Consider the following 12109-nt stretch of genomic DNA (forward strand, 5'->3'; position numbering starts at 1 on the left):
GCTTGACGTGAAAGGCTGAAGAAGAGAAATTGAAAAAGAAGAAACAAATTGGAAAAGAAGAGAGAAATTGGGGTTAAAATTAGGGTATAACTGGAAACATCAATATAAATAAGGTATGTGGAGTAATATTACCATTGGGGACTCCGCATCAGACACAATTTTCATGTTTATGCGCCTAGCATCAGTGAAATTCACGCAGCACTCCAGCTTTGCAAAAAGTGATTAAGTGACACATAGGTACCCAACGTTAGGTGTTTAATGTGAAAATCCACCATTTGAGGTGCCCAAGTGAAAGTTCATGCCAAGTTTAGGGGGCCATCGATGGGTTCCCCCTTAACAGAACCCTGTTTGGTGAGGGTTCCTATATTTTAGTCTATGTGTCTACCTACGGGGGTGAACGACAGACCGTCCTGCGGGTTTTTCGGCTCTAAAATAACTTTTAATCATGCAACTTTCAAAATATTCCCTAAGTGTTCACTGACGGACCGTCATTCCATCGACGCATTATCTGTAGTGCCCGTCGGTAAGTTCTGCAGTTCTGAATTGGACATTGTTTTGTGTTTCCAAGTTTGGGCTTGATTCTCTAGGGTGTGTCAGACGTTTACACTGAAGCTAATAACTCTCTTTTGCAGGTACCAATGGTTTCTAAGCAAGACCTAATCTACTAAAGAGCACGTTAAAAGTCTATTTCACCTTCACGTTGGCTGGTGATTGGCTCGGACGATGATGATGATCCAGAATCGTGCCACTAGACACCCGGAAACCAACACGTGCTGCTAGGACCACTTGGGGAACGCCCACGAAGGTGGCGTCCAGCATAGTCAATGCCTCCCAGTGTGATGTGGAGCGCACATAGACCGGCTCACCGTCTGGGTCTACCATTGGTTCTGAGGGAGCGTCAGGAGGCTTCAGGGTCTGAGGAAACATCCTCTTCACATGATCCCACTATTCCTACTGTGCCGGTCCATTTTGTCTTGTCTAATGAGGCTGATAGTGCGGATTCCACTCCAACACCCTTGACCTACATCCCTGCACCGGTTGCTGATCAGCCCAACTGGTGGTGTGTAGAAGGACAATACCATGTGTACAGGGATGCCAAGATGCTCAACGATAAGGGGGTCATGACTCCGACTGTGACAGTCGAGTGGCGAGTTGTTATAAGGAGTCTTCATACAGTCCTAGATGTACATGCTTTCTTCACCCGCCATTGGCTAGAGTGGATGGCTACGAGCGTTAGACGCTACAGCGAGGAGGTGGTGCGAGAGTTCTATGCATATTATGTAGGGACTCTCCTTTCTTTTCGTGTATAGGAGGTCTAATCCCTATAATAAGGCACCACTTGATCATCTTCGAGTCCGTGGCCGCAGGGTAAACATCTCATTACCTACTATTCACCTTTTTTTTACAACGCTAACATAGATTCTACCAGGGAGCTCCTTACCCCCGAGTTAGACTATCGGTGGAAGCTGATAAAGGAGGCCATTTCCAGCGTGATGCAAGGCTGAGAGAGACCACCAAGTGGTGGATAGCCCAGCATATTTCTGTGTATGGCGAGGGTGCAGATTGGGTGCTGGAGCCCAGAGGGGTCATCAAAAAGTCCAACCTTACATTCAAGGAAAAATTTATCTGGCTATTGATCCGTCTCTACCTATCCCCCACTGCTGCTGACAATATTGTTACATGGGATAGGGCAGTATTGGTAGCTGTTTTGGTTGCTGGGTTCGACGTGGACATTCTGAGACTGTTGTTGGTAGTTATTCATGAGAGGGCCTTTAAGGCCACCACCACGTACCCTTTCCCCTGCCTGGTATTCGAGTTGTTTAGGTCTGCTTGAGTGCCTATAAGACATATTGATGTTCTTAGGACTCCTACAGGGATGGTTGATATAGTTCTCATTTGGTACGAGGCAAATGAGGCGACGCCCCCACAGAGGGCCCAGAGTAGAGGTGCAGCCGCTAGAAGAGAACTTGGAGGACACGGTAGAGAAATCCCAAGGGGCTAATCAAAGTACATCAAAGCCTACCGAAACCACCACGGTCGAGTCTATCCCGGGTACTAGCACAACCCCGAGTTCCTCACGCTCCACTCCATCTGCAGCACTGGTCCCAATTGCTAGGGTCGAAAAGTTAGAGTCCCAGATGGCCACACTACTGCACCATATCCAGCCTTGGATGCAGAATTCTATAGCTGAGGCGGAGGAGCAGATTGAGAAGAATATTGCCCAGCAGACTGAGCGGAAGATTCTTGCTGTCCATCAGTGCCTTGACGCCTTCAAGTTAAGAGTTATCGCCCGGCCAACCCCTACTATTGACTTGAAGACTCTCCAGGCTGCTGTGGCGAGTCTGAGGTCTGACGTGGATGCCATCCTCCTAGATGCGCGGGTACCTGAGTCTGAGGCCACACCTGCAGAGCTTGCTGAGGATACGCTACTTGCTACACTGTTCTAGACAAACACTGCGCCACTGCCTCTACCACGTGAGCATACCAAGAGGCACCAGACCAGAGAGGGTGATGAGGCTCATGCAAGGAAGAGAGAGCGTACTGAGTTGGAGGCTGTGAGAAGAGACTCGTTGATGGATGAGTAGGCCCGGAAGATGAGGGCTCATGAGTTAGTTGCTGGGGTGTCTAACTCCTGGATTGTTAATGTTGAGAGAAGCACTTCCGAGGGTGTTGTTATTGGTGCAAACACTACTGATGGTGTCCCTACGTCTGAGGGAGCGGGTTCTGAGATACCGGACCCGCCAGCTTGTTGATCGTCGGCTCTATGCGCCTCAAGTTTGCTTCACCTACCACCTTGTTTATATTTATTATACATTGGTGACAATTGCATGTTTTTTGTTGGGGGTGGGGTAAATGGAAAATGAGTGCTAGGGTGAAGTTTGAGTAGCCCAACTCATTATCCTCTCTTGGGCTTTTTTTGCCTAAAAGAGTGATTATTTTACTATTGAACCAGCATATTACCTTGTACAAAGTATGTGTGAAATCTAAAGCATGATGGCTAAAATGCAATGATATACTGTCTAAAATGAATGTTTGCATGATTAGGCATAGCGAATATTGAATGTGTTGGCTCTAAGAATGACATAGAGGTACACCATTGCATGACCGTCAATCTAATGCTAGAACTAGGTGTCCGATAATCTGTTAGGGTAATGAGGTGTTAAGTGAGTGTGAGGAAAGTTGAATAGTCCACCCTTGGTACCTAGCTAGAACTTGCCCGGTTAATCCTAAAAAAAAAGTAACATGTGTGAGACAATTAGGAAAGGATCATAGGCCCCTGTTAAACATAGTCAACCTTTAGCCTAAATGAAAGAAAACCAAATGAAATTAGTCCTTTTTTATCCAAATAATTTGAGCCTACAATGGACCTTTGTTTTCTACCCCAACTCATCTTTTCTAGGTACAATGTATTGTCCCTAGTCCCTCCTTGGACATGAGCACCTCAACTTATGCCAAAAGCATAACTTGAGGGTGGCTAATGCAGAAACAAAGCTCGTCTTGGCCCTGACCCAACCTTGGGTATTGTGTACTTTGACTCATGGCGAAGTCATGAGTTGAGGGTGGCTATTATGAGAAATGTCTTGAAAAATGGGGTTGAAAGAATTATTGAAAGAAGAAAGAAAAGTTGCTTAATCAAAGTTGAAATCAAGTGAAAATTTTGAAAATTTGAAAATAAAAATGAAAGAACGGTCATTTGCACAAAAGGAAATAGAAAGGATAAAAGCAAGGCAAAATATATAAGAAGATGAAGACTAGGGCATAATAAACGATGAAAAGGTAGGAAGCTTAGCAGTTATGTCAAGGAGGGAAACAAGTCACTAAAATGCATCCAAATGTACCCTACCTGACCCTGAGCCTACGTTACAAGCCAAGAAAGTCCTATCGTTATTCTAAGAGTCTAATATGGTGAACTTAAAGCATTGAAAATAAGGGCAAGCCTATGGCGACAAGTATCAACTAGGTGTGAATTTGTTCTGAGAGCGAATGTTGAAAAGTTATCCTTATACTAAAATTGAAATCACTGTGTAAAAAAGGAGGATGTTGTTTTTAAAGTGAGGACACTAGTTGCAATATTGGAAAGTTAGTACCTTGGTGAGAGATAAAAGAGGAGAGGTGTCGGTGCGTAGTGAGTTTGTGTCATGGTCTGATCCACATTAATGAGCCTAAGAGTGATATCATGCATAAAAATAATGAAAATAATGGGAATTGATATCCAGATGACTGTGAAAGATTAAAAGAAGATACTTTTGTACAAAGGTGTTGTGGTAAGTCATAGTGCATCGCTTGAGGACAAACAAGGAATTTAAGTTGAGGGTACTTCCAATGCTTTTTCCTTAAGTTTAGTGTGTATCTAAGGACTTTTTCTAGTAGTTTTAATGTGTTTTTCTTTGTGTTTGCAGGAAAACTGTCCAGAACAAAAACACTGAAGACCGTGCTGAAATCTGGAAAAGTGATAACCTATGGAGCCACCGACGGTCCATCGACCCTATGACGGTCCGCTGGTGATGATCGTCGACTGAAGGTCCAAGAATTTGAAATCAAATTGGGGAAATTTTACCAAGTGTGGGTCTACGGAAGAAGGGATGGTCCTTCAATCCATTGACGATCCATCTTGGCTAACCGTCAATGGTAACAGAATGTAGTCCCAATACCCGGCTTGAAGAAACCACTAAGTATGGAGGAACGGAGGCCATCGACGGACCGTAGTTCCACTGATGGACCATCATGTTGGTCTGTCGATGGTAACAAAAAGTGTTGAAAAGTGGAAGTTGAAAAAGATTTGAAGTATGGGACTGAAGGAAGTTGTCGACGGTCCGTCTTTCCATCGTCGGACAATCAGTAGGGTCATCGACGGCAGACACGTTTTGGACATATTTTGTTTCCTTAAATCGAACTCCTTTTTATTTTAGGACATTATTATTATAAATAGGACTAAAAACCTCGTTTTTGGGGTTAGACTCTTTGCTATTTTTCAGATTTTCTGTTATTGGAAGTTAAACTTTGGGTTTTGGGAAACACTTTATTTTTCCGGTACCGTTTCATTCATTATTTTTGTTAATTCAAGTGCTATTTCTGGGTTTTCTTCAAACTTGTTAAAGTAAGCACATGATTTCTTGTTCAACAATTATGAATTGTGTAGTTCTTAGTATGGGCAACTAAATCCACAACTAGGGTTGTGAGAACCATGGGTAATTAACAACGTAAAACTAGCTAAATATCAATTCTAGAATAGGGTCTTGCATGTATTGATAATTCTTTCGTTTAGAAGTCTTTTTAACGAGTGCACACGTTAGAACTTGCCGTATTTTTACTTGTTGGACCAAGGTAGTTAATAGGAAAAGAATTATCAACATAGATTTAGTATACACTATCTAATAGGATAGTTTCAATTGGTGCAAATTAGTAACTTAGCCATACATTGAATATAATGCTTAATATGAGGTAAAGGTAAGGTTTAGTAAAGTAGACACACATAGCTAGACCAAGGTATAGAGTGAAATTCTCTAGTTGCCAGACCAAAGAATTAGGGATACATAACTTATCAGTTTGCATGCAAGATACTAGGAAAGGATTGTTTTAGCTAGGATTACCGCGTTATGAACCTATGAGGAACACTTACACCCTAGTTTCTCTCATCACTTGATAAACACTAAAGTTATAAACTTGCTACTTGTCTTACTTAGAAATAATTAAACATTTTTGTTACACAACCCCCCCCCCCCCCATTAGATTTATTGTTTTTGGAAAGGACTTGACTAAATAGACATAATCGTAGATTGAAGTTAAGTCTAAACCATTTTTCTCGTGGGATTGACCCCAACCTAACAATTGGGTTCTTTACCTGATACGACCGCTTATACTTCTTTAGGGAAGTATAATTTGAGCGTATCAGCAAGCCCCTCCACAAGGCAATCATGTTTCTCCACAAGTCTAAGCTCTCGTAATTCCTCCACTGATGACGGATGGAGAGTTAAGGTCGGCATTTATAACTTTGGCTCTAGATATGACTACTAAAGAACAAGTAGTAGCTGCTTAAGCTCAATGCATGATGGCTCAAGAAAATTAGTAGGTTGGACCCCGTGTTCAACAAAATGCTAATACCATGGCTTCTGTCTCTTTACAAGGATGAACCCTCATATGTTCTTTGGTTCGAAGGTGACTGAAGATCCCCAAGACTTTCTTGATGAGGTCTATAATATTCTATATGCTATGGGGTCGAGTTCAAATGAAATGGCCAATCTAGCTTCCTATCAACTCAAGTATGTGGCTCAAACTTGATATACCTAATGGAGAGACAATAGGGCTTTGAGAGCGGGTTCTATAACTTAGGACGTGTTTAGAAGGGCTTTCCTTGATTGGTTCTTTCCTAGGGAGAAAAGGGAGGCAAAAGTGGAAGAATTTATCAACCTTCATCAAGGAGGTATGAGTGTGCAAGAGTACTCCTCAAAGTTCACTAAATCATCCAAGTATGCTCCTTCCTTGGTATCCAATCCTAGGTATGAGATGAGTCTCTTTGTGACGAGAGTGTTCGATGACTTAGTTGAAAAGTGTCATTCGGATATGCTACATGATAACATGGATATCTATCATTTGATGGTTCATGCTCAAAAAGTTTAGGAGACTAGACTGAAGAGGTAGAATAGGGAGTTTAAAAGGTCCAAGTCTTATGAGGGAGGTACTTCCAAGGTAGGCTTGAAATTCAAGAAAAGCATAGGTTCAAGAAGAGGGTCTCCAACCAAGTTCCTTCCGATTTCTTAATGCTAACAAGGATAGGGTGTGTAAACCTAAGTCTTAAAAGGGAAGAATTTGAAATTTACCAAGTGACAAACCTACTTGTGCCAAGTGTGGTGAGAAGCATAGGGGGGAATGCTTGGGGGGAATGGGAAATTGCTTTGGTTGTGGAAAGAGGTTCATAAGATTAGATATTTTCCTATTGTGAGGAGTCAATAGGGGACTGGTCAAGATCAAGCAAGCGTTCCTAGTTCCGATGCTCCAAAGAGGAACCGTTTTTATGTTCTCCGCTCTAGGGGTAAGAAAGAGGAATCGCCCAATGTGGTCACGGATATGTTACAAGTCTTATCTATTGATTTTTATGCTTTACTTGACCCCAGTGATTCTTTATCATTTGGAACTCCTCTAGTAGCTAAAAAGTTTGATGTTCTACCCGATATATTGATTGAACCATTTTTAGTTACGACCCCTATGGGTGAATCTGTTATGGCTAGAAGAGTCATGGGTGGATTTGGTAGAGCTTGATATGGTCGATTTTGATGTAATTTTGGGAATGGATTGGTTTCATGCTTATTTTGATTCCATAGATTATCGAATAAGAGCGGTTAAGTTCAATTTTCCTGATGAACTTGTCTTAGAGTGGAAGGGGGGTAACTCAATTCCTAGAGGTCGTATTCTTTCTTGTCTTAAATCTTGTAAAATTATCTCCAAAGGGTGTATTACCATATTTTAACAGTTAAAGATCTTGAGTCCGACATTTATCCTATAGAGTCTGTCCCCGTAGTGAAGGACTTTCCAGATGTTTTTCCCGATGACCTGCCCGAAATTCCTCCCAAGTTGGAAATAGACTTAGGTATTAACTTTTTACCATATACTAATCCAATTTCAATACCTCCTTACCGGATGACTCTAGCGGAGTTGAAAGAGTTAAAGCTTCAACTCAAAGACTTTTTAGACAACAGTTTTATTCAACCTAGTATTTAACCATGGGGAGAATCTGTGTTGTTTGTTAAGAAAAAGGATGGGTCCCTTAGGATGTGCATTGGTTATCATCAACTTAATAAGGTCACCATTAAGAACAAGCATCCTCTCCCTCGAATTGACGACTTGTTTGATAAACTCCAAGGGGCAAGCTAATTTTCTAATATTGACTTGAGGTTGGGGTATCACCTACTTAGGATGAGAGGTGAGGATGTACCTATAACAGCTTTTCAAACTAGGTATGGTCACTATGAGTTCCTAGTAATGTCTTTAATCTCATGCATGCGCTGATGACCTTTATGGACCTTATGAATAGGGTGTTCAAGAATTACCTAGATTCCTTTGTGATTGTCTTCATTGATGATATCTTTCTATATTTGGAGAATAAGGGTGAACATAGGGATCATTTGAGGGTGGTATTAAAATTCCTTGAGGAACACCAACTATTTGCAAGTATAGTAAGTGTGAGTTTTGGTTGAGATCGGTGGTGTTTGATGGTCATATAATCTCAAGTGAGGGTATAGAGGTCAATCCAAAGAAAACCGAGAGGTTAAAAAATTGTCCTAGACCATTAACTCTGACCGACATTAGAAGTTTCTTCGGTTTAGCCGAGTATTATAGGAGGTTTGTGGATGAGTTGCATGCATTTCTTTTCTTTTGACTACCTTGACCCAAAAAAGTGTCAAATTTGAGTGGTTAGAGGAATGCGAAAGAAGCTTCCAAATTTTGAAAGATAGACTTGCCTCTGCTCCGGTGTTGACTTTACTGAAGGTTACCAATGGTTTTGTGGTATATTGTGATGCTTCTCAAGTGGGTTTGGGTTGTGTCCTTATGCAACATGGGAAGATAGTAGCCTATTCCTCTTGAAAACTCAAGGTGCATGAGAAAAATTATCCAACTCAGGATCTTGAATCAACGGCCATAGCATTTTATTTGGGAATATGGAGGGATTGCTTAAATGGTGTTCATGTGGATGTGTGTACTGACCATAAGAGTATTCAATATGTGTTAACTCAAAAGGAGTTAAAATATCTGACAAAGAAGATGGTTGGAATAATTAAAAGATTACAACAAGAGCGTTCTCTACCACGCCAACAAGGCCAATATGGTTGCAGATGCTCTAAGCCGTATGAAAATAGTAATGTTTCTCATGTAGAAGAAGGGAAGAAAGACATAGTGAAAGATGTTCATAGGTTGGCTCGATTGGGTGTTTTGTTGGAAGATTCCCCAAATTGTAGTTTTATGGTTCGTAATAACTCTGAGTCATCATTAGTGGTTGAGGTAAAGTCTAAGCAACATATTGACCCACTATTGATGGAGTTGAAAAAAATGGTACTTAGCAAGTTCAATGAGTCATTCTCCCAAGGAGGGATGTTGTGCTTAGGTACCAAGGTAGATGTTCATAATTGAGAGGAAAGGCTTTGGAAGAAGATCATGGTTCCCAATATTCTATTCATCCGGGTGCTACCAAAATGTGTTGTGACTATAGAGAGGTATATTGGTGGGATGGTTTGAAAAGGGACATAGCAGAGTTTGTAGCTAAGTGTCCAAATTTCCAACAAGTTAAAGACAAGCACCTAAAATCGAGTGGTTTGACTCAAACAATGGAAGTTCCTACTTTGACGTGGGAAAAAATTAATACGGACTTAGTTGTTGGGTTGCCTCGAACCCAAAGGCAAAATTACTCAATTTGGGTTATAGTGGATAGATTGACAAAATCTGCTCACTTTATCCCCGTCAAGTATACTTATTTGGAAAGGATTATGCAAAGATCTACGTTGATGAGATAGCGAATCTTCATGGGATCCCTGTGTCCATCATATCAGATAGAGGTGCTCAATTCACTTCTTGTTTTTAGAGGTGTTTTCAAAATAGGTTGGGTACTCAATTGAACCTTAGCATCGCTTTTCATCCGCAAACGAATGGTCAAGCGGAGCGTACTATTCAAATCCTAAAAGACATGTAAGATCTTGAGTAATAAATTTCAAGGGGACTTGGCACAATCACCTAACGCTGATTCAGTTCTCCTATAATAATAGCTACCATTTGATTATTTCCATGGCACCTTTCGAAGAACTCTATGGAAGGCGGTGTAGGTCTTCGGTTGGGTGGTTTGAGGTTGGTGAGTCTTCACTCCTTGGTCCCGAGATAATTTGTGACGCTTTGGAGAAGGTTTGGTTGATAAGGGATAGGTTGAAAACAACCAATAATCGGCGAAAAGCCTATGCCAACAATATAAGAAGAGATCTTGAATTCGAAGTAGGTGATATGGTGTATTTCAAGATTTCACCTATGAAAGGGGTGATGATATTTGGCAATAAGGGGAAGTTAAGTCCCCAGTATGTGGGTACTTATGAGGTTTTGCAATTTGTTGGAAAGGTTGCATATGAGTTGAGGCTACCTAGTGAACTAGCTTTGGTTCATACTGTATTTCATGTCTCCATGCTTAAGAGGTTTATTGGCGACCATGTATTCATTCTTCCTATTGTAGGATTAGGTGTGGATGAGATTCTTTCCTATGAAGAGGTTCTGGTGGAAATTATAGATCGCTAAGTCAAGAAATTGAGGAATAAAGAGGTTACCTCTGTAAAATTCCTATGGAAAAACCACCTAGTTCTGGGAGCAACATGGGAGGTCGAGGCTGACATGAAGTCTAGTTATCTTCATCTTTTTCCTCAAAATTCTATCCAAAGTTGAGGTTAGTAATAATACTATTAAAAATAATGAATAAATTTGAATTTGTCTTGTCTTGCTAAAATAGGCATATTTATGGTAAAAGGTTCATGCTAAAATGAATTTACATGTGAAAATGCTCTTGGGCTTAATTTGCACTTATATGTGTTTGTGTATTATTACCTTCATGAAATAGTATTTAACATGTTAATTTATTTTTCAAATGATATTATCATAAGTGACTTGATGATCATATTGAGCTCATGTTGATATTGAGAAGGTAGTTCCTCATGTTTTATTGTTGAGCTCTTATATATAGTAAATTGTGATTTGAGTTGCTATGTGTAAGTGTCATGTTTGTGTATTGAATGGAGTTCTGAATTACTCCTTTGAGTTGTAAGTCATGTTAATATATGATGTTGTTTGGACTATTGAGTCTCCTAAATTCCCCTACAAAGGATTATTGTGTCATTAGGGGACGATTGCTCCTAAGGAGCGGAGAGGGGGATAATGTAAAACTCCGGAAGTCCAAGACCTAATATAGAGACTCCCGTGATGAACTAATACTCGTAACACTCTTTATAGGACTATAATGTATTTAAAACTTTTAGGAAGTATTAGATTCAAATTGTCAAGAAATGACCATGATGTCTGGTGAATCATGAAATGTGCACTAGTGTTCCTTGCCATGTTTCAATGGGTTTTAGGACTCAAAATTTAAAGAAAATTGGTAAAAAGGTATTGAATATATAGAAGAGTGTGTTTAGGGTATAAAATTTTGGGTATAAACCCCCAAGGACCACCTTAAGGGTCCTTGGAGAGGAAGGACCACCCTAAGGATCCTTGGAGAGGACCCTTCCTATTGACCCAAAAAGTTGTCTTTTGACAGTGGCCATCCACGAGCAAAACGAAGAGCCATCATTTGATCGTGGGTTGTCGATGGCTTTGTAGTTCAACACTTATACTTTTTCCCAAATCAGCCAAGCAAGCAGTCTCGGAGTCAAATGACGTCGTGCCAGCACGGTACCGTCGTTTAATCAATGCTTTGTCGATGGACAATCGTCGATTGAAGGTCCAAAAGTTGACTGTCCAATTTTAAGTTAAGGAATTCATTAGTTAGTTTGTTAGTTAATTAATTAAGGGTTAAGGGGTGTATAACTAATTTAGTTAAGGGACTATATAAGATCTAAACTGCATTAACCAAACTTAACACCCCATATTTCCCAAACCCAATTCTCTCCAACTTCTCTCTACTTTCTCTCTCCCAAAGACTCACCATTGAAGACCAAGGTCTAAGATTCAATAGGTCTCCTAAGGCACACGTTTTAACCATCAATATTCAAGGATTTGTTGAGGTATGAAAGCTTTTCACTTTTGGGACTTTTTTCCCCAAGAAGCTCTTTCAAATTGATTTCAAAAGATGTCAAAACATGGGTTTCTTTCCAATTTTGTGAATTGTCTTTCAATTGGTTTTGATGTTGATGTACTTCGATTATTAATTGTTGAATATGATTGTTCATAGAATAGTTCTTGTAGTTCTTTGTCCTTGTCTTAGTTTATGATGATATCTACGAATTGAACCATTTACCCTAACCCTAGTTATAAATTGGACTTGAAGATGATTAGGGTTGTTAGAATTGGTTATGTGATTGCTTAATTCACTATATTATGATGATTATGAGTGAGTTATTGGATAATCGTGGTGAATTGAGGGTGAGTTTCT

General features: G+C 40.4%; 1 pseudogene; it reads left to right on the forward strand.

Annotated features, from left to right (window-relative positions):
• Positions 1–2138: 2138 nt before the first annotated feature.
• On the forward strand, positions 2139–2753 carry LOC114077141 (annotated as a pseudogene).
• Positions 2754–12109: the final 9356 nt, after the last annotated feature.

Source organism: Solanum pennellii, chromosome 5 (assembly GCF_001406875.1).
Source record: "Solanum pennellii chromosome 5, SPENNV200".
In the NCBI taxonomy this organism is placed as follows: domain Eukaryota; kingdom Viridiplantae; phylum Streptophyta; class Magnoliopsida; order Solanales; family Solanaceae; genus Solanum; species Solanum pennellii.